Source organism: Lynx canadensis, chromosome C1 (assembly GCF_007474595.2).
Source record: "Lynx canadensis isolate LIC74 chromosome C1, mLynCan4.pri.v2, whole genome shotgun sequence".
NCBI classification, from domain to species: domain Eukaryota; kingdom Metazoa; phylum Chordata; class Mammalia; order Carnivora; family Felidae; genus Lynx; species Lynx canadensis.
Window position 1 is genome coordinate 6,008,654 of NC_044310.1, and position 22,838 is coordinate 6,031,491.

Here is a 22,838-nt window from a genome sequence, read left to right on the forward strand (position 1 = left end):
GGAAAAAGGAAAGCAACACTATCAGTATCATCTTCCAGTTATATTAACATGGGAGGCACTAAACTATACAATTCCTATGACTCTCGTTCAGAGAAGAGTCTTCAAAATGATACACAACTGTAAAGTGGAAATTCAGAACATTTCAAGGGAACTTTACAGATATTTCATCTCATTAAGGGACATACTTCAAAAGCAAGAACACTGACTACTGGCAGATAATTTGACTTGCTCTCAGTCACAACGGTGTAAGTGAACCAAGGTGTTTGGTTTTGTTTTGTTTTGTTTTTTTAATTTTGAGGGAGAGAGAAAGAGCTCAAGCAGAGGAGGGTCAGAGAGAGACAGGGAGAGGGAATGAATCCCAAGCAGGGTCCGCACAGTCAGCACAAAGCCTGACGCGAGGCTCAAACCCACAAACCGCAAGAGCATGACATGAGCCAAAGTCAGGCACTTACCCGACTGAGCCACCCAGTTGCCCCTAAATCAAGGTTTGAGAGCTACCCAATCCCCCTCCTATGCTACATTCAGTGTTTCAAATAATAAACCCATTTCCTTTGTAGGAAACTAATGTGACCAAGAGAAATAAAGGAATATACAAGAAGCCAGAGACAGTCTATGTTGAAAATAATTGTAAGTGCCAAACCTTAAAACCATCTCACTTGAAGCTTGCTTTCATTTACTTAACAAAGAAAAACATTTTCCAAAAAAATTTTAATCAAAGTCCTATTTAAAGAAATTTCTGATTAAAAAGTATTAAACGGTGTATACACTGTTGAAAGTAATAATAATAATCTGTCCTGAGCTATTAGAAAGAGATGTATAGCATCCTATTTTAATAGGCCTAAATGAGGAAGGATCAATATTATTTTAATTTTTAAAGGTCTGTTTATGAAATGCAATCATCCTTCATTAAAAATGCAAGCTGTGCTTCAGCAAGAGGTTAGCGTAAATGATTCATGGAAAGATCTCTCTCTCTCTCCAGTATAATCTTCTTCTCCTGGGAGTCTCCTTTGGATGCTTTATCAAACCACTCAAGCTATTATTAAAAATGCTTCCCTACGATAAGGGGGGGGGGGGGGGGCGGGGGGGCGACACATATCCCCATTCCCATTCACCACTGCCTCTTCCATTTGAATGATTTATATCTTTTCCAGGCAAAAGTAAAATTCATTCTTCAAATCTACACATTTTTGCAATTATTTCTTTTCACAAGAATTTCAATATTATTTTATAATAATCAAAACAAGAAATTCAGTATTTTTAAAAGTCAGAGGCTTTAATTGACTTACCTATCCTGATCTTTCAATGTACTGTTGTCTTTCATTGAAATTAAAGGAAATTTACCTAATATTTGATGGATTTTAGAAGATTTTAAAACGTTAACTCATCAAAGACAAGGCACTCCAAATTTAAATTCAATTCTCTTCGATTTAAAAATGCTAATGAAAATGGCTGTTTCAATGCAGCAGCATCTGGCTCATTATAACATTCAGTTTTAACTAATAAATCCTTAATTATTAAACTCTGGTGTTCAATTTCTTTCACATGGATAAGCCAAACACATATTGCTACAATTAGAAATACCTGGGATAAATTAGTTACAACAACGCATCCTGGAAAAGCCTTCCTCTCACTTCTCTGGCTGTTAAATAAGACCCCAAGTCTCTTATAAGGGACACACATTTATTTGAAAGATCACCATTACACATGTGGGCTCTGGTGTATGTAGGTGCAGCATTTACTGGCCAGCAAATATTTAACTCTGCTGGGTACTCAAGCATAATGCACTGAGCAATTTGTCTGCTTGTGCAAATGGGCCAGTTTTTTTCCAAGTGCTTTTTCAGATAAATGTGTCAAAACTGAATTTAATCATGTGCCCTAATTCTGGCTTTACAAAGCTGATTCTGCCTCCACCCACTTGATGTTTTTATTAAGGTGTTCCTGAATAGAAGTAAGCGAGGTATTATTGTACATCATGATGCCCAGTAAAGGCTGAAATCCCTGAGAATATGTTTGGTTTTAAGCCTTAATACATGTTAGGGAGTTTTTCATTTTTCTCTCCCACCCCCCAATTCTTTTTTTTTTTTTTCCTTTCTTTTTTAATCAGCGACATCGACGGAACTGACTGAATATTTTACAATGGAGTTGCAGAGTATGTGTGTTCAATCGTTTGGCTTCCCAGAAGATTCATTACAGTTACATTAGAAAGTCAAATCAGGCAATTCTGCAGTCTGGTGAAAGCTAGCATATGAAAGGAGGTTAATACAAAAGAATTTCATGTTAAATAGAGGACATTTAGGACTTAAAAAAAAAAACATTATGATAAAATTTCCAAGATATTTGTTCTGGTGTTAGCACATGCTTTATAGGTCGAATTTCAGAGATGTCTAAATGCTTTCCTAGGAAAGAGTGAGAGCATGTAAGGGAGGAAACTGTTTGATCTGCAAGGTCTGCCATCTTAACGATCCTCGTGTAAGAACACCGCAGACGTAGGTTTCACCCTCACTCGTGGGGAAAGAATCCATGCATTCTCTGATTGCGCTGATGAAGGAGAATCAAGTAAAAGTCAAGGTGTATTCATTTAAATTTGTACAAAGGTTTCCAGTGATTTCAGTACTTGTCTTTCTGGGTATAAATAAAACCAAGGATTTTCAGATCTTCCTTCACATGTATTTATTTATATGACAAAACCGATGAGTGAATTGTTTTTTCCATGATTAGCAGTAGCAGGTACAGAAGAATCTTCTCAGGCGTACCTACGTTTAATTGGCACTTGTGTGTAATGGCTTCCCTCTCGCCAGACCTCAGGCCTCAATAAACAGCTAACCTTATTTATTTAATTAGCTTCCACGGGTTTATAGATAAGCAAAAAATTAAAAATGACCACCTATTGTGATGAAAAGAAAAACGCAAGCCTCTTCACTCAGTACAGCAGATTTGTAGACTATGAAGTTCAAATACAAAGGCTCTCCTTTTCTATGAGCGCTTTGAAAGCCTGACTATGATGGCAAGGAAAGAGCCAGCGGCTAGCAGCGGTAACGGACAGGAAAGGCGCGGTCTTCGGTGCTACCTTTGGCAACAGTACAGATGGACTTTGGAGGCCACTGGCTATGCTTAATTTAATATGAAGCCAAATACAGTCAAAACATCTGGTGCACTACTGAGGGTTATCACGATAAATTAAATCTGACATCACACACAAACCCATTCAAGTATTCTATTTATATCCTTTTTACCTAGAACACAAAGCTAAAATCGGCATTTACTTTTGTTTTTCATCTCCTCTGACAGTCTTCTATTTTGGCAAAGGCGGATTTCGTGGGGTCTAACGTATATACAATTTCAGGGACTTCTTTAAGAAAAGAATACAAAATTTTGGATATAAAATCCCAACGGGCTCAGGCAAGTGAGGGTCCCTTTAGTTTAAGCTTCATTAGTTCCGTGGACAATGTGTCTCTGGGGGGGGCTTACAGGCAGCGAAAGGTAAAGACTAAACGGTGCACCAAGTGGCACGTGGAATCGGTACAAAGAACAAAAAAAATATAAAAAGCAGATGACTTAACTGACAATCTGCAGAGGAGCAAAAAAGATTCTCTAGGCAGTCACATCAGCAAAAATAAGTTACATTCTTAGGATGGATTCCTAAATTGCAAGACCCCAAATCTGTGGCAGACCACAGGAACAGAAGTCCTATTATAAAGGAAACATGTTAATGAAAGGACCAAATCACCAATTTTATAGCAGCTACAGGACAAGGAACCAATATAATTTTTATAAGCAACTATTTCATGCAACAGCATTAGATGATCTCTAACAATTTGCTCTTTTAAAAAAAGGCAGAAGACTATTTGTAGCCGAAACAACTACTGCCTAGACCGGTATATTCAAATTACTGCACTTTCTACTGTATTACTGTGTATGATGTTCAATGAAAAGAATTTTTAATCCTGCTGCTACAGAAAAATTAGTCTCACTCACTCTTTTAAACAAAAAGGACCTAAACCCAGATTCCACATCTGAAAGGAGGTTAGCACTTCATATAATAAATTCAGTACAATCAAAATGAGAACCATATTTCTGTTTAACTTTTCTCATCTTGACACAAGAGCTGTGAAAAAAAGTTATTAAAATTAATGCATCAAACTATCATAATTCTGTCCTTTTTATTACTGGTAATATTCTTTCTAAAATATTAGTCTGCTTTGCTGTACTTTTGGAAGTTGTCTCTGAAGATCAGAATCAGTTTAACATTAGGAGAAAACTGCGCACTGAAGATAATCTCTTTAGTTTCAGTGGGTCTGAAATTTTAAAAACAATTCCCTCATTAGAAGTCACTTATTTTTCTTCACTGCTTCCAGTGGTGAAAGACAATGAAGCTACTCGGCCATTCAACATAAAAACAACACACACAAAAACAGCATCAACGGCTGGCAAATGTCACAAAGTAAACATTTTCCTATTCCTGCCAAATAAAATGTATTTTTTGTTTAAGTTTATTTATTCAGAGAGAGCACAACACGCAGGAGGGGCAGAGAGGAGAGCGAGAGAATCCCGAGCAGGCTCATCGTTGTCAGCGCAGAGCCCAACACGGGGCTGGACCTCGCAAACCATGAGCTATGACCTGAGCTGAAATCAAGAGTCGGACGCCTAACTGACTGAGCCACCCAGGCACCCCTAAAATGTATTTCTTTCTTTTTATAATTTTTTTTCAGTGTTTATTTATTTTTGTGAGAGACAGTGAGTGGGGGAGGGGCAGAGGGAGAGGGAGACACAGAATCCAAAACAGGCTCCAGGCTCTGAGCTGTCAGCACAGAGCACGACTCGGGGCTCGAACTCACAGACTGTGAGATCATGACCTGAGCCAAAGTCAGACACTTAACCAACTGAGCCACCCAGCACCCCACCCCTAAAATGTGTTTCTAATAACCACTGTCCTGTATAATTTTTCCCTAGATTAGCAAGTTACTACTCCATTCCTTCTTCACACTAAACAATTTTTTCTAAAGTTAACACTGAAGAAATACAAATGCCCCTGGAAGCCCTTTACCCATGACTAAGTGGGGAATGAACTACATGGGCTACCAAAATGAAAGTCTCTTCTGTATCATTAATCTAATACTAAATATGATGCTCCACCAAAAGGGATCAGGAGTTTACAGAATTCCCATAATCTTTTTTTGTTTATTTTAAAGAGAGAAGGGGGGGGAGGGAGAGAGAGAGAGAGGGAGGGGAGGAGGGAAGAGGAGAGGGAGAAGGAGAAGGAGAGGAAGAGGGAGGGGGGGAAGAGCGGGGAGAGACAGAGAGAGAGAGAGAGAGAGAGAGAGAGAGAGAGAGAGAGAGAGAATATGAATGAATGAGAATCGCAAGCAGGCTCTATGCTGTCAGCACAGAGCTCGACTTAGGGCTCGATCTCAAGCTCCATGAGATTATGACCTGAGCCGAAATCAAAAGTCAGACACAACAGACTGAGCCTCCCTGGGCACCCCAAATTCCCATAACCAAATATGACAGGAGGATGATAAACTGGACAGGCTGCTCTGTATTTTCATTTTCTTCTCAACTCTCCCCTGCAGCTGATCAAACTCTGGAACGGACTAAGAGCTGACAGAAAGTACGGACACTGGGGCGCCCGGGCGGCTGAGTCAGGTAAGCCTCCGACTTTGGCTCAGGTCATGATCTCACGGTTCGTGAGTTCGAGCCCTGTGCTGACGGCTCGGAGCCTGGAGCCTGTGTCTCCCTCTCTCTCTGCCCCTCCCCTGCTCCTGCTCTTTCTCTCCCTCTCAAAAATAAATAAAAGCATTTTTTAAAAAAATACTGATACACTAAAAAGCTGGACTTCAGGTTTTTTCCTTTTTTTTTTCATTCTAAAGTCTTAGTCCAACCAAAATGCCAAACATTCTAGTTACCAAAGACACTCCTCTTCCCTATCACAAAGATGTGGAATATTTAGTACTCACAGAAGGACACAAAATGGGATTATTCTCTCACTTCAACATCAAGGTACTACCTAAGAAAATATGTAATACAGACTGTTTCAACAAAAACAAATAGAATTAAATCACTGAAATTTTCCTTAAGAAGAATTAAGAATTCATATTTTACCGTAGACACGTCAGTTTAAAATGTAGAGTCCTTTTATATGAGGGAATTATTTGAGCTGATCTACACCTCCGAATTTATTAGCTGTGCCATGGAAAGGGGCATCATCCTTTCAAAAGGGAAGGATGGAGAAGATCTTCCGCAATCGGGAAGAAAAAGAAAGACTACTGCACTTCCACAAGAGTTTAAACTTTTCAAACTAGATTCCTCCTAAGGTAAGGAAAGTAAAACCAAAATTGAGACTACAAAATTCTCTATCTTCTCCTTCAGAGAAGACAGTTTAGTACAGTTTTGTTTTTTAATCCGAATCAAGAGATTTGGGTTCCGCTTTTATCCCAATAACTAAGTTGCTCTGCTATTCTGATTGCGGCTTGTGTACAATTAATTATACACCCTCCAGGCTCGACTGGAAAAGAGGCGTTGAGAACGTTACCGAATTCAGTACCCACCCACACCCGCATCCACACACAGCTACAAGATTCAAACGTGAGAAACAAGCTTTCTGCTAACACAAGACTCTTAATTCGCATCTTATATTTATGGATGATCAATGCACCGCTACACCGTGCAACTCGACTTGATCAAGGCCAATTTCCGATACGGGAAAAGGAAGCTTCATCTGTGAAATGATTCCAAACACATTCCCCACAAGTAAGGAGACTTAGGCCTATCAGTTGTACTTCAGTGGGCGAGCATTTATGTATCATTCACAATCATTTATGTCAATGACCACAGTCCAGAAAAGTCAGCCTTGGAGTAAGATGCAAACAAAACCCCAGCAGAATGAGAAGAAAAGGTCCTGGGTCAGTAAAACAGCTTTGTTAACATGAATCTGGAGAGTATTAGGTAGAGGTGAGAGGCAGACAGCTTCCTGGTATGGAACACTGTGGCCACCACGTGGAGGGCTGGGGGTCGTGGGGAAGACGTGGCAGGAAACCCAGGAACAAGTAACAAGATGGATAGGCCTGTGATGATAAAAGCTCAGCTGTTTCTACGTTTGTTTGGGTTTTGTTTTGCTTTTTGTTTGTACTTCCAACAATTATTCCCTTTTACTCTCTATTAATACTAGGGAAAATTTTTTGTGAAAATTTAGCTGGTGTCCGTTAGGCTGAGTGAAAACAAAAAACAAACAGAAAAGGATTCTGTACAAATTCAGATTTAAAAAGAGAAGTGGTGTGCCTCTTAAGATCGGAAGCAGTGAAGCCCGCAGTAATCCGGTATTACCAGTAGCCACCATCTATGGAGCTAGGTTTCAAGCACCAAGCCAAATTATGGAATAATTCATAAACAACTCTATAAAAGGTAGGTATTACCATCCCCATTCTGTAGAGGAGGAAACTGAAGCACAAAGAAGTCATATGCCTCTAACGAGGACACGTGTGGGTCGGTGCAAGATGGACTTGTGCCCTGTGTCTCTGTCTCCGTGCTCAAAACCACGCTGCTTTACGTGATTTGCAATGAGAATCAAACCGAAAGAACCCCAAAGAGAAATAAAAACTCAAACAAAGGAAGAGTTTCAATTCTTTCAACAACACCCTCTCTTCTGGAGCGTGCCTGTCCTAAAACTGGAAGATTTGGGGGTTCTGCAATGTGACATTCATGGTAAAGACACATTTGATACTAAACGCTCTGACAATGTCATTCCATCTCAAGGCTTCAACTATCCCCATTCTGAATATCTCTACCTTCAACCCTGACTTCTTCCCAGGTCTAATTAAGTATTTCCATCTGCCTAATGACAAAAATCACCCAGATTTCTCAATGAGGAGTTGTATTTATTAGCCTCTTCTCAAACCAGTTTCTCTTCTCATGTTCCCAAATCGTCAATGCTATTGCCATACTCCTAATTACCGACGCCTAGAAACTTCTATTTAAGACTATGACCTGCTTCAACAACTGTCAAACCCAGTTGGTTCCACAAGTCTTGTATCTATCATAGCTGTCCATTTCCACCACCACTTAGAAAGGGAAGCTTCCCCTTACTTATCCACCCAGTCTCCACTCTGTATCTTTGAAAACATCCTAGAAACAGTTTTCCTAAAGCACGACTCCAATTATGTCACTCCCATACTACAAAACCTTCAAAACAACAAAACAAAACACCTCATCTCCCCACCAAACAACCTTACTTCCATATTCAGATCAAATGCTTCTTTCTCCATATGCAACCTTGTCTAATCCCCTTCCCCTCCACGAATGTCATTCCTTCCCCTCTCTGAATGTGACAGCCCTTGACCTCGTATTTACAAATAGCTGTATTTACATTACATATATGCATCATCTCCTTACTGGAGGACAAGCTCCACAGGAGCAGGGCCAATGTGTGACTCATCTCTGAGTCTCCTACAGATTCTGGTGAGAATACAGTGCACATAACAGGTACTCAAATATTTGATAACTGAATAAATTCTAAACCAGCTTTCTGGATAGAACACTGTTTGTCTGTTTAGCAAAAGGACTTGTATCCATTTACTTAATATCTTAGAAACACACAAACAAATCTGTGAAAATAATCGTAACTCCCATCAAATCAGCTCTTTAAAAAGTTTTGTTTGGTTCCTAGAATGGGCAGTGCTTATCTTGTTTGAAGACAGACAAAGCCTGTCAGCTGAGGTCAAGCAACATCTACTCTATTCACAGAGGCCAGGAACCATCACTTCTTTAGGCCTCAGCTTTGGTGCTTCTGGATGAAGCCTCAAGAAAACTTTCTTTTGACAGTGCACTAAATGCTTCAGGATGACTACTGTTTAAAACACCCTCCTCATTTTCCCAAAACTTCTCTTCCAAACACAGATGTTTCTGCCTTAAGGTCAGCTCCTTTTTTGCTTCCCTGTAAGGTAAAGAGTGCCGTGGCTTATGGAGAAGGTGAGCCATATAAATGAAGACGGGGAGTTTAAAATATCTGAACATGATGGACCGTGGATATTTTGCCTTCCATCGGTATTTTACACCCTTGGGCAAGGAAGAAAATTTAAAATATTATCAGGGCCCTGCAAACAACAAAAATCTAGGCACGGAGGAGCCAAGGAAGTTGGGGTTAGAATGCTGACAAGAGGAAACATCAACTCAGAAATTTCCCGTCTGTAAATTATAGTAGCTATGGAGCACGAAAGCGGGAGACTATTTCTAGATATTCTGACAGAGAATGATCAGTAAAGTCATCCCGGTAAAGTCACAATCCCAGAAATAAATCCAGGTTCTGTTCTGTTTTAAACAAGCCTGTAAAAGCATAAGGGGTAATCTACTTTTTTAGTTCAGAAATCAGGAGTTCTTCTTAGAAAACTAACTCAAAGGAAAGAGATCTATCCCCATGACCAGATTTTCCATGTAGTATTATTAAAAATAAACATCTGGCCTATAATTCGAGAACTAAAGGTAGAACTAGGACACCAGCTGACCGAATATATTTATTCCCATGCAAAAAGCTACCTAAAGGTTGGACCTCTGCTACCTGCTGCCGTATGCCTGTCCTAGGGGACTGTTACTCAGAGCCCCAGGCTTCTAATCTACTCTGTGGTTCCCATTCTCCAGCCTCCCGTTCCCTTATCTTAGCTCTGCCTCTTCCAAGTCAAAGAGCACCCCCAGGGCAGACAGAGAGCAGCCATATAGCACAGTCAGCACAGGCTTTGCCTGGCCTCTGTCTATGCAGAGCAAGAGCCATGCACCGCTCTCTATATGATCATCTGTAAAAACATGCAGGAAAACAAAGCATGCACAAAAATCACGCAATACTGCCTTGGGTCCAATTGAAATTCCAAGACAGAATTTAAACAATAATTAAAAAAACAGGGTGCCTGGGTGGCTCAATCGGCTAAGCATCCGACTTAGGTCACGATCGTTCAGGTCACGATCTCAAGGCTGATGAGTTCGAGCCCCACATCGGGCTCTGTGCTGACACCTCAGAGCCTGGAGCCTGCCTCAGATTCTGTGTCTCCCTCTCTCTGCCCCTCCCCTGTTCATTCATTCATTCCCTCTCTCTCTCTCTCTCTCAAAAAATAAACATTAAAAAAACTTCAAATGTTAAAAAAAAAAAAAAAGGCTACATGTATCCATATATTCAGTTCTTCAGCCAACAATGTGCCAGGCACAATCCCTGTCACTAAGTGAACTGTCTTGACTGGGAAAGGAAGTGTAGATAAACAACATAGTGGGTTGATTGCTAATAATGGGGATCAGGAAAGGCTTCCTGAAGAAAACTGCATCTAAACTGAAGCCCAAAAAAGAAAGTAAGAGTTGAGCTGGGAAAGAAGGGAAACAATGTTTAACGCTGGAGAGTTTTACCCAGACAACCAATACAATTAGGTTTGTATTTTTAAAAGATCAAAAGGCTCCAAAGAAGACAGCAAAGGACCAATAAGTACAAGAAAAGATACTCATTAGTCACTAGGGAAGTGAAAATCCAAACTACAATAAGATCACTTCATACCCTCCAGAATGGCTATAAACCATAAAGGCAGAAATAATAACAAGTGTTATCGAGGATGTGGAGAAACTGGAGCCTTTGTACATTGCTGGTGGGATTGTCACACGGTATAGACACTCTGGGAAACTGTCTTGGCAGTTCCCCAAAATGTTAAACACTGAGGGACCATGGGACCCAACAGTTTCACTGTTAGGTATATACCCAAGAAAAATGAAAAGGCATGTCCACACAAAAATTTGGACATCAATGTCTGCAACAGCTTTTTAATAGCCAAAAAGTGAGACCAATCCAAACGTCCATTAACTAATGAAAGGATCGATAAAATGTAGTGTATCCACACAATGGACAACTATTTGGCAATAAAAAAGGAATAAAGTACTGATGTACATAAACTGTAACAAGGATGAGCCTTGAAAACATGCTAAGTTAAAGCAGCCAGTCATAAGAGTGTATGATTCCACTTATGTGAAATGTCCAGAATAGGCAAATCCATACATACAGAAAGTAGATTAGTGGTTGCTTACGGCTGGGGGATGGGTGGGAAGGAAACGGGGAGTGACTGCTAGTGAGTACAGGATTTCTTCTGGAGGTGATTAAATGTTTTAGAACTGGTTATGGTGATGGCTGCACAACTAACTCTGGGAACATACTAAAAATAACTACACTGTACATTTTAAATTGGTGAATGGTATGGTATATGAATTATATCTCAATAAGGCTGTTATAAAACAAAACAAAAGATCACAAGAACTATAGTGAGGAACGCATTACAAAGACACAGAATCTGAGCAGGCTTCAAAGTTCTAATTTAGGAGAGAGACAGTGACCTGAACTAGGGTAATCAGACCAGGAAGAAAGAGGAAAAAGAAACAATACTTGGACACAGAAAGTGGGGGGAAAGAGGGAGTCCACACTCTGCAGGGCTTCTGGCTTAGACAACTTGAGAAGCATTTACGGAAACAGGAAAACAAGGAAAGACATGTTTGGGTGAGGGGAAATTCAGTGTATTTTTAAGTTTAATTATATTTACACAAGTCCTATGAGTACTTGGAAAAGGTTTTGTTTCAAAAGGTTGTTAGCTTCCCCAGTCAGGCATTTGTTTATTCAAATTTTTAATGCAATGTAATGTTAGTTATATTTACAAATGGAACTGGATGTTTAAAGGGAATTAAGTCTGTCCAACTTGCATTAATCAACATACATCAAAGTCTATCTTGAAAGTCATTTTTCTTATATTCTTATGTAGAATGTACTGGATACCATGAACAGACTAACAAGGTTTATAAATTACATTTAGGGGTTGGGGCGCCTGGGTGGCTCAGTTGGTTAAGCATCCAGCTCCCCTGCTCATTCATTGTCTCTCTCTCTCTCTCTCCCCCCTTCTCTCTCCCTCCCTCCCTCTCTCTCTCTCTCATGCAAAATAAATAAACTTAAAAAAAAACACACAAAAGAAAACAAAGAAAGAATCTACAAGGCCTAATAAACAGTTCAAATAAAAGTGATGGCAGAAGAATGGGCAAACGGGATAGAGAAGGACAAGCTGGAAGGGTCACAGACCTAGTCTGGAGTGAGGAGACCACAACCTCACAGAGGCACCCAGTCGAATGATGCCTTTTCTTCACTTAGTTAGCATGACTTTCTCCCAAATGTTATATGCAGTTGGTTAGTCTGAGGAATAAACAGAACATGTTTCTAGAATTCTGATTTCTAGCCATAATTTAAAGATAGAAATAACCAAAGGAAAATCTATTTACATAACATACTTCAAGAGGAGCACTTCTGCACTCTAATCCTGACCATGGCAAAAAATTATTTCTAGTAAAGAAGTGTAAGACACGGTATCTCTTCTAGAAGATAATAAAAATACCATTTACTCACAATACTTTAATTATCATTTCCATGTCCTTTTTTCTTAACTCCTAAGTCAGGATTCTAGACCGGTGCTGTCCAATGGAACTTTCAGCAATGACAGTAATATTCTCTATCTGCACCATCCAATACAGCAGCTACCGGTCACGTGTGGCTACCGAACATTCGAAATGTGGCTAGTGCGAGAGAAGAACCAAATTTTTTATTAAATTTTAATTAACTTAAATTTAAGTAGCTACAGGAGGCTAATGGCTACCGTATGGGACGGTGCAATAGAGTTTTCTACCAAAGAAAATAAAAGACATTTATGGGCCAGCTAGATGAACACTCTTACCTCAGAACATTCCTGTGAAGACTAAGCAAGATGTTGTTGCAAGGTACAGTACCTGACACAGAGTGGGTACTTAGTTTTGTTCAAAGACAGTTGACTAGAAGGGGTCACGCCCCCACAGATTACAAATAATTAGGACTTGACTTTCTCACGGACGCAAAACGCAACAAAAGTTTTGGTCAGATGCAGATCTAAGAGGAAATGTCACCTAATGATTAAGAGCACAGGCCTGGAAAGCAGATGGCCTCGGTTTCCTTGCAGTCCTACTGCGTACTAGCCGTGTCCTCAGTCTTCTCCTCCGCGGACTACCAGCACCTAAAGAACGTGAGAAGGACCACACCGACGCCAGAGTACTACGGACACCGCAAGCACTCTGTAAACGCCGCGTTTTAAAAAGCTATGGCTGATACGCTGCCCACAGGGAGGTCAACTGGCACGATCTTTTTGGAGGCTAATTTAGCAATTTCTATTAAAATTCAAAATGCATCTAATTTTTGATTCAGTAATTCTTTTAGGAATTTATCCTACAAAAATACCCACAGGCTTATGTAAAAACATCGCCAAGGATGCTAACTGCACCACTGTTCACAACAGCAAAACCCAGACAAAGCCTTCAACACCCACCAAGAGCGAACTAGCTAAATTACGACATTAAATGTGCCATATTATGGAATATAATTACCAAAAACAGATAGGCTATGTGTGTACCAATACGGAAAAAAGCTCAATTTGTTTTTTTTTTTAATTTTTTTTTTCAACATTTTTTATTTATTTTTGGGACAGAGAGAGACAGAGCATGAACGGGGGAGGGGCAGAGAGAGAGAGAGAGACACAGAATCGGAAACAGGCTCCAGGTTCTGAGCCATCAGCCCAGAGCCTGACGCGGGGCTCAAACCCACGGACCGCGAGATCGTGACCTGGCTGAAGTCGGACGCTTAACCGACTGCGCCACCCAGGCGCCCCAAAAAGCTCAGAATTTGTAGTTAAGTACAAAAAAGTAAATTACAGTACAGAATGTAGAGTACGACGCTGTTTCTGTAAATTTAAAAGGACAGCAAAGGCATATGATATATGTTTTTATAGAAAAAGAAATAGAGGCACCTGGCTGGTTCAGTCAGTTAAGCGTCCGACTCTTGATTTCAGCTCAGCTCACGATCTCACATTTCAAGCACTGTGTTGGGATTTATGCTGACAGCATGGAGCCTGCTTGGGATTCTTCTCTCTCCCCCTCTTTCTGTCCCTCCCCACTCGTGCTTACCCTCTCCCTCACAAAATAAAAAAAACATTTTTTTAAAAGTTAGATATAAAGATATGCCAACCTACTAACATTCATCGTTTTGGAATTCAGATCTATTAGAAATTTTTGTTTGCTAAATTATGCAGTTCTATTCATATAAAGTTTATAATCAGCAATATATACTTTTATACGAAGAAAAAAGATCACAGTAGGAAGCTCTTTTAACATGAGGTTTTCAAAGATTTTAATACCGTGAGAAAGTATTGATGCTGCAAATGCTGTTTTAGGAAAAGATACAAAACTGTATGTATAAGAACATGACCCCAATTTTCTGATACATAAGACTAGAAAAAGAGATTGGAAGAAAAGACACCAAAATGCAAACAGCTGTCACCTCTATAAATTCCATGAAGGTAGAGGCTTCAACTATTTTATATTAAAATACACACTCAGTAACAAACATTTATTGAATGAAAAAAGTATTTCTAGGAATGTACAACAATATTAACAAGTTAACAATGCTTTCTGGTATATTTGAAATTTGCTAAGAAGGTTAAGATCCTAAGTGTTCTTGCCAGAAAACAACAAAAAAATGTGGTTAACTGTCTGAGGTGATGAATATGTTAATTATTAGTTTCAATGTGATTATTTCACAATGTATATGTATATCAAATCATCCGCTATACAGCTTAAATATATACAATTCCTAATTGTCAACTGTAACTTCCTCTCCCTTTTCTATCTCTGGTGTATATGGTATATATATTTTTTTCACTTATAACCTATTTCTACATTGGACTGAAACCAACTGTTACTTCAAATATTTTGTTCCTGATATACGATACTCTGTTTTACCTTATCCTCTTGAAGCATCATTACAAATAAAATTTTACAAAATACACTTGAGATTCCTATTAAGTCCTATTTATACTGAAAAAGTGAGTATCTGACCTATATCTTTAATATAATATCAAATAAACAAAAAAGTTCTTTTGACTGAATTGCCAAAAAAAGTTTTAAAAATTGTTAAACTTCAAAAATGTCAGTATTACTTGACATCTCAGTTTAAAGATCTTCAAGTCAAACATCTGTTTAAACAGAGATGTCTAAGAAATATTCCATTCTTTGAAATGCTATAGCTCTAATATGAAATTACATTAAATCATATCCAGATGGCATGTCTTTCATAACAAATCTCATCCACAGAAAGCAGTTGCTGAACGGAAGTTGCCATTTTTCTGCAACTCACTATTAACTGGAGGAAAAAGAAACGATACCATCACTATGAAAAAGTACCAGCAAAGCATCACTACCAGAATTTATAACACATCACCATGTCTCGTTCACATTTTACCTTTATGAATCAAGTTTTTCACATCTTTAAATTTTCTCATGAAATATTTAAAACACATAGACAAGTATTAGAAAACATAAGGAACACCATGTACTTACCACCCAGACCTACCAATGTTAATATTGTGCTGGATGCTTCAGATCTCTTTCCCCCTCATGCAATTAGTTAAATATTACAGATATAATTAGATATTCTCCATCCACTTTTTTCTTATATTTAAAAAGGAGGGGGTCTCAGTTGGTCAAGCGTCTGACTTCAGCTCAGGTCACGATCTCGCGGTCTGTGAGTTTGAGCCCCGCGTCGGGCTCTGTGCTGACAGCTCGGAGCCCAGAGCCTGCTTCGGATTCTGTGTCTCCCTCTCTCTCTGCCCCTCCCCACTCGTGCTCTGACTCTCTCTGTCTCTCAAAAATAAATAAACATTAAATTTTTTTTTGTAATTAATAAATAAATGAATGAATGAATGAATGAATGAATGAAAAGGAGGGACTATGTGACCAAGCTTCAGAGTTCCTGAATTTCTAAAACACCTATAATAATATACTTTTATTATCTTGGTTAAACAATACCAATTCAATGTATAAATTCAGCCTGCAGCAAAAAAGCATTATTTATTATTATATGAACCTATCTATACCAAGGCTATGAAATGGGTATCTTTGCCATTACCTATATTATTAGCATTTTGGTTCTCAGTTTTGTTTCTAAATGATTCCTTAGATCTGCACTGTCCAATATGGTAAACACTAGCCACACTGGGCATTTGCAGTGTGCTAATCCAAACTGAGACATAAATGTAAAATCCAGCACACTGGCTTTTAAATACTTAGTATGAAAAACAATGTAAAAAAACTCACTAGTAATTTTTATATTATTTACATGCTAAAATAATGTTCCAGATGCTAAAATAATGTTCCAGACATACCGGGTTAAATAAAATGTAATTGTTAAAATTAATTTCACCCCTTTTCGGGTGCCTGGGTGGCTCAGTCAGTCAAACATCCAACTCTTGATTTCAGCTCGGGTCATGATGTCACAGTTCATAGAATCAAGCCCTGAGTTGGGGTCTTTGCTGCCAGCACAGAGCCTGTTTGGGATTCTCTCTCCCTCTCTCTCTGCCCCACCCCTGCTGCTTGTGTGCTCTCTCTCCCAATATAAACTTTTTTAAAAAACATTAAAAATATTTAAATTAGGGGCACCTGGGTGGCTCAGTCGGTTAAGTGGCCGACATCAGCTCAGGTCATGATCTCGCGGTCTGTGAGTTCGAGCCCCGCGTCAGGCTCTGCGCTGACAGCTCAGAGCCTGGGGCCTGCTTCGGATTCTGTGTCTCCCTCTCTCTCTGCCCCTCCCCTGCCTGCTTTCTGTGTGTGTCTCTCTCTCAAAAATAATAAACATTAACAAAATTTTTTTAATTAAAAAAATATTTAAATTAATTTCACCCCTTCTATCTTTTTTTTAATAAGGCTACTAGAAAATGTAAGATTATATATATGGCTCATAGTTAAAGCTCACATTATAATTTCTATTGCACAGTGCTGTCCTAGATACATCAAAGTAGCACCAAAATAAGAACTACAATTTCGGGATCAAGAAAAGAATCAAGAAAAACATGGAATGGTTGAAATGGTCAAAATGGCAGAGTTGTGGCTGTTACCTAGGTGATTCAGAGGGAAGAATACTATTTAGGGAGAAGGAGGACTCCCAGATTATCCTTCTACATCACCAGAACACCCCAGATAAACTCTCTTGGCTTCAATTTACTCATGTGTATCTGGAAAATTACTCTCCTAAAGAAGTCAATTCTTTAGTAATTTAAATGGATTGAGAACTGATCTAATACAATTCACTCATTTAACAATTTTCATTAACTGGGACTGGGGATATACTGGTGAATATGAAGTCATGTACAAACAATGAACAAGTTAACAAATAAGTAAAAAACTCATTTCAGAAAAGTGCTCTGAAGAAGTAATGTGAAAACTCAGCAGTCAGTCTCTCCAATCCAAGCCTATCTTTAGAATCAGCTTTTAGGACTCCTTGGATACTGTAGTCACTGAAATGTATTTTAGGGGTGATAAATTAGTTATTTCAATGTGTTCATACTGCAAGCTCATTTTCTGTGTAAATATTTTCAATCAAAGCATTCTGCAAAACACATGTACTGTTCCCAAGGACATCACACAAGAAAATGCAAGGCAATTTATGTCATTGTCATGATTTTCCTAACATGTAAATGCCCAATTTGGCTTTTAATGCTTAATTAAGGAAAAAAAGTCAGTGATTATTTACCCTTTTTCACTGAAGGAAGGCAAATGAGAGTATGTTGCTGTAAACATGGCAAAATGAATTCCAAACTGTTAAGCATCCAGCATCTTCAATATAAATCTTCTGGTCCAGGAAATGACACAGAGAACCAGGCTGATATGCTTAATTTCCTCTACCACAAAAAAAACAAAAACAAAAACACCTCCAAAATCCCTGAAGAGTTCATATTACAAATATAATGTTAATGCGTATGGCCATAACCACAGGGTTGAACTGGCCTCCATAAATTATGTGTCAATCAGGTCCATGGCTAAAAACCACCCTTCACTACTGTCAACTCTCAGCGCCTCCATACACCAAAACACTACGCAACCATTATGAACCATATCAATTTAAAGACCCAATACACAATTAGGTGAGCAAAACAGATGTTAGAAATGCTTAATAACAATTGGATTCAGTCAGTAAATTATAGCAGATTCTTAGAACACTACAGTTATTAAAAGTAACCCTGACAGTATATTTACTGACATTGAATGACATGAAAATACTCATACTTTATTGAATATTCAGTAATTACAAAAATATACCTAATGTGAGGGAGCCTGGCTTGCTGTTGATGGAGCATCCAACCCTTGATCTTGGGGTTGTGAGTTTGAGCCCCACATTGGGTGCAAAGATTACTTGAAATACATGCATACATACACACACACACAAATATGTGTGTATATATACACATACACACACACACATACAAGTATAGGTATATAATGTGATACCATTTTTAAAATATATTTATACTGACTACGTAGGGAAAAACTCTGGAAGAGTGTATCACAAAGAGCTAACGTTAGCGGTTCTAGTTTCTTCTTTTTAACCCCATTTTCTGACTTTTACACAATGAACTATTACCATTTGATGTCGTAAGGAAAATGTAAAACTTATGTTTAAAGCAAGTTAAGGGGGCGCCTGAGTGGCTCAGCTGGTTAAGCGGCAGACTCTTGATTTCAGCTCTGGTCGCGGTCTTGCAGTTTGTGAGACAGAGCCCCCCATCAGGCTCCACGCTGACACGTGCAGAGCCTGCTTCTGATTCTCTCTCCCTCTCTCTCTCTCTCTCTCTCTGCTCCTCCCCTGCTCGTGCTCACTCTCAAAATAAATAAACTTTAAAAAATTAAAATAAAAAGCAAGTTACAAAATAGTATACACATATGCCATCAATGATACTCAAAGATAACGAGAGAAAGAGGAATTGCACAGAAGAAATGCCACAGAGTGTTTGTTACAAGAGTGATCTCTGGGTGGTCCTTCCCCTTCGTTTACAGAAGTCTTTAACATCTGCTCTTCTCCCTTCTCACCAGGTCCTACCATAGTCAGGGTGATGGCAACAAAAGGGTACCCATCTAACTGTGAGCTGTCTGGCTTCTAGGTACCGCATCTCCAATGACCTCTACCTTCCCTCCCTTGAAACCATCGACTTCCACAACCACCCTTCCACAACACACACGCACGCATGCATACACACACACACACACACACACACACACACACACACACTCCACCTTCTGACCACGGCCCCCAGCAAGCCTGAACACTTGGATACATTTGTCCTCCAGCCTCAACAGAACCTTTCCTCCTTTGATTCCCTTTTCTTCCAGTCATCATCTTTCAGGTTTCATTTCTACTCCCTCTGGTTTATTCTCGCTGCCTCTGGAGTTTCCTATTTCTCCCCTCATTTTAGTAAACTATTTAAAAATTATACCCAACCTAACTTACTTCAAATGACATTAAAAAAAAAAAAAAAAAAAAAAAGAATCAGAGGGCTCCTGGGTGGGTCAGTCAGTTGAGTGTGCGATTCTCGCTTTCAGCTCAGGTCACAATCTCACAGTGCATGAGATCGAGCCCCACATCGGGCTCCATGCTGGCAGTGTGGAGCCAGCTTAGAATTCTTTCTCTCCCTCTCTCTTTGCCTCTCCCCCGCTCGAGCGCTCTCTCTCAAATAAACTTAAAAAAAATAAAATAAAATAAAATAAGAATCAAGCCAGAATTATTATTCCATCATGTAAAGGAGAACGTGTATTCCAATACCTAAAGGAGGGCATCTCAAGGAGATAATCACAGAATTGTGCCAGTGTTGCCATGTATTTTAACTCTTGAATGGTACAACTCTCACCCGCTTTTCCTCAGAATCACTTCATTGTTCTAGCAGAGCAGAATTCAATCATCTGAACTCTCTAATTCCCATACCTCCCCTCATAACGTTCACCTCTTCTCCCTAAATCTTTTTCAATCTTCCCAACATCTGTGTTTCCTAGCACCTAGCCTCAAATATTCATGGAAGGTGTTCGATAAGCATTGGAACATGTGACCTCTCTCATCACTTACTTACACTCTGTACATATTAATTCACCTAATTCTCACAGCAATCCTACAAGGTAGGTACTATTATTTTCCTTATTTTATAGATGAGGAAACTTAGGTCCAGAGAAGTGAAGCAACTTCCTCAGTAATACTAAAACTACTACTGGCAGAGTGGAGATTTGAACCCAGGTGTCTGGCTTCAAAGCTGTGACCACCAGTCACACTGCTTCTCAAACCAAAGCTACACTTCTGTTTAAGAAATCTTTTAGTTGAAAATACAGTTAATAATTTCAACATACAATTTAAGTAAACATCAAATTGATAGGTTTCATACAAACTATAATAATCCCAAAGTTCTTAATATCTGCTTATCATCCAAAATACAACAATATATCCTATTTTCACAAACCTTTTCTTATGTAAATTTCCTAAAATGAATCCACTTTAAGTGCTTAGTAACTTTCTAAATTTTTTACTTCATCGAAGTTATCACTTTCTTCCCCTAAGACGGTATCATTTTAAGTAGATAATGAACAATTTAACAAATTTAAAGATAAGTTTTCCTTTCCCCTTTCTACACACCATCAATATTTGACCTTCCACTTAAACACGTTCTCTCTTACTGAATGTTAAAGTAACATCAAAGTCAAAAATTAGAACTACTCATTCTGAGTGAAGCCAATAAGCACTTGAACCTCTGAAGGAATTCTAACTAGAGCAAGAAAGTTATCAATATTTTATCTGCTAACATTTACACTGCAACCTACTTAAAACAGTAAGTTTTATGGCTGTTTCAATTTCTGGAAGGCGTTGGCTTCTCTAAGAAATCCAGATTTTCTCTTTGCCCTCCTAGAAAAAAACATATTATCCAGTGTCAAGGAATATTTTTTTCTTACATTTTATACTATTAAAATTTAATAATGGGGCACCTGGGTGGCTCAGTCGGTTGAGCGTCTGACTTCAGCTCAGATCATGATCTCACAGTTTGTGAGTTTGAGCCCTGTGTCGCTGCAGTGCAGAGCCCGCTTCTGATCCTCTGTCCCCCCCGCCCTGCCCCTGCCCCACTCGTTTTCTCTCTCTCAAAAATAAAAATAAACATTAAAAAATGTTTTAGAATGGAACTAATTGTGAAAGGGAAGAGGGAAAAAAAAGAAGAAGAAAAGGAACAGGAGGAAAGTGGGGAGGAAGGAGAATGCAGGAGGAGAAGGGGGGGAGGAGGGTGGCAGTATATATCCTTGCAGTGGTGGAGGTCAGGGGAGAATGAGGAGAGGAGAGAGGAGGAAAAGTATCTTACGTTCAGTTTTTAGAACTTCCTGAAGGAAAGTGTCAATAAAATGGAAAAACAGAAGAGAATGAATATTTTATTTTCTAAATGAAATTAAAAATATTGTTTCAGACAGGTCATTCTAGTACAAAATATGCCATAATTTTAAGGAAAGGTATATGGAATGGCAGAAAAAGCTTCAACCAGCAAGCCCCAAGATCTTTGTTTGGACCCCAAATCTGATACTGTTAGAAGCAAGTCCTCTCTGAATCTCCATTTCCTCCCCTTGGAAATCAGTAATAATACCACCTCTCTTGAAGAATGGGTAAAGTAGTTATAGTCAGGGGTGCCCGGGTGGCTCAGTCGGACAAGCACCCAACTTCAGCTCAGGTCATGATCTCATTCATGGCTTGTGGGGTCAGGCTCTGCATCGGGCTCTGTGCTGACAGCTCAGAGCCTGGAGCTTGCTTCAGATTCTGTGTCTCCCTCTCTCCCCCCAGCCCCCCAGCTCATGCTCTGTCTCTCTTAAAAATAAACAAACATCAAAAAACAATTTTTTTAAGTAGTTATAGTCAACATACTAAACAAACAGCTAAGAACTGATTCACCGCAAGTATCAGTCATTATATAAAATTTACCTAATGAGTGTACTATTAAGGTATCAAAATAATTCTCATTGGGATCACCCTGCACAGACTTGTCTTAACAGTCTTTCTGCTGTAGTCAGCTACAGAAAGCAGTTTCTTAATGCGTGCTTAGAACAGACCATCTACTTTCTTTCAATCTGAGATTTGGTTATAACTCTTTTAAAGGAGCCTGTCTGTATTACTAAACATAGGCACACTTCACTGACTCAAAGTTCAAACCGGGCCTCTTAGAGTGCACTGATTCACATCTAATGCCATACACTCAAATTCCTACCAAATTTCCAGAAATGAAAGCAGGATGATGGGAGACTCACACAAAGCAAGGCATGAGAAATTACTAGTCAACTCTGCAACCTGAAATTTGACTTTACTATAGATCTTATCTGTTAAGTCTCAAAAAACTGAATTTCTCAGCCATGCCAAAAATCACAAGACCTGTTTATACATTTTATCTAATTAGTGAAAAAAACCAATTAACCAAGTTCTTTAATTATCAAGAATTGATGATACTTAAAATACTTCTTTTAGAGGTCCCTATTTATTTTAATTTTTAATAGCACTTGTGTATAAGGGGGCAAACACTATACATTTTAATCAAAGAAAATAAATACTTTAGAAGACTTCATTTTTTTTTTTTTTTGAGTAAGAGAGAGAGAGAGAGAGAGAGAGAGAGAAAACATGTAAGCGGGGGAGGGACAGAGGAAGAGAGAGAGAATCCTAAGCAGGCTCCACACTGCACAGAGCCCAACGCAGGGCTGATCTCAAGACCACGAGAACATGACCTGAGCCAAAATCAAGAGTCGGATGCTTAAATGACTGAACCACCCAGGTACCACTAGAAGACTTCATTTTTACATACAGTTTTTTTAAATCTTGTTCAGAAATACAGTTATTGAACAATTTTATCTGTAATAAAACAAGAACTCACTCATACTCTACACTAATAATTGTAAATATGAGAAGACACCAATCTGTTATAAGTTCCAGGAGAACAGAC

The 22,838-nt window shown here is 38.9% G+C and overlaps 1 protein-coding gene across 1 annotated transcript in view; it reads right to left on the reverse strand.

Moving 5' to 3' along the window:
- Nucleotides 1–22,838, reverse strand: part of RERE (arginine-glutamic acid dipeptide repeats) — a 424,733-nt gene that overhangs the window by 370,495 nt on the left and 31,400 nt on the right.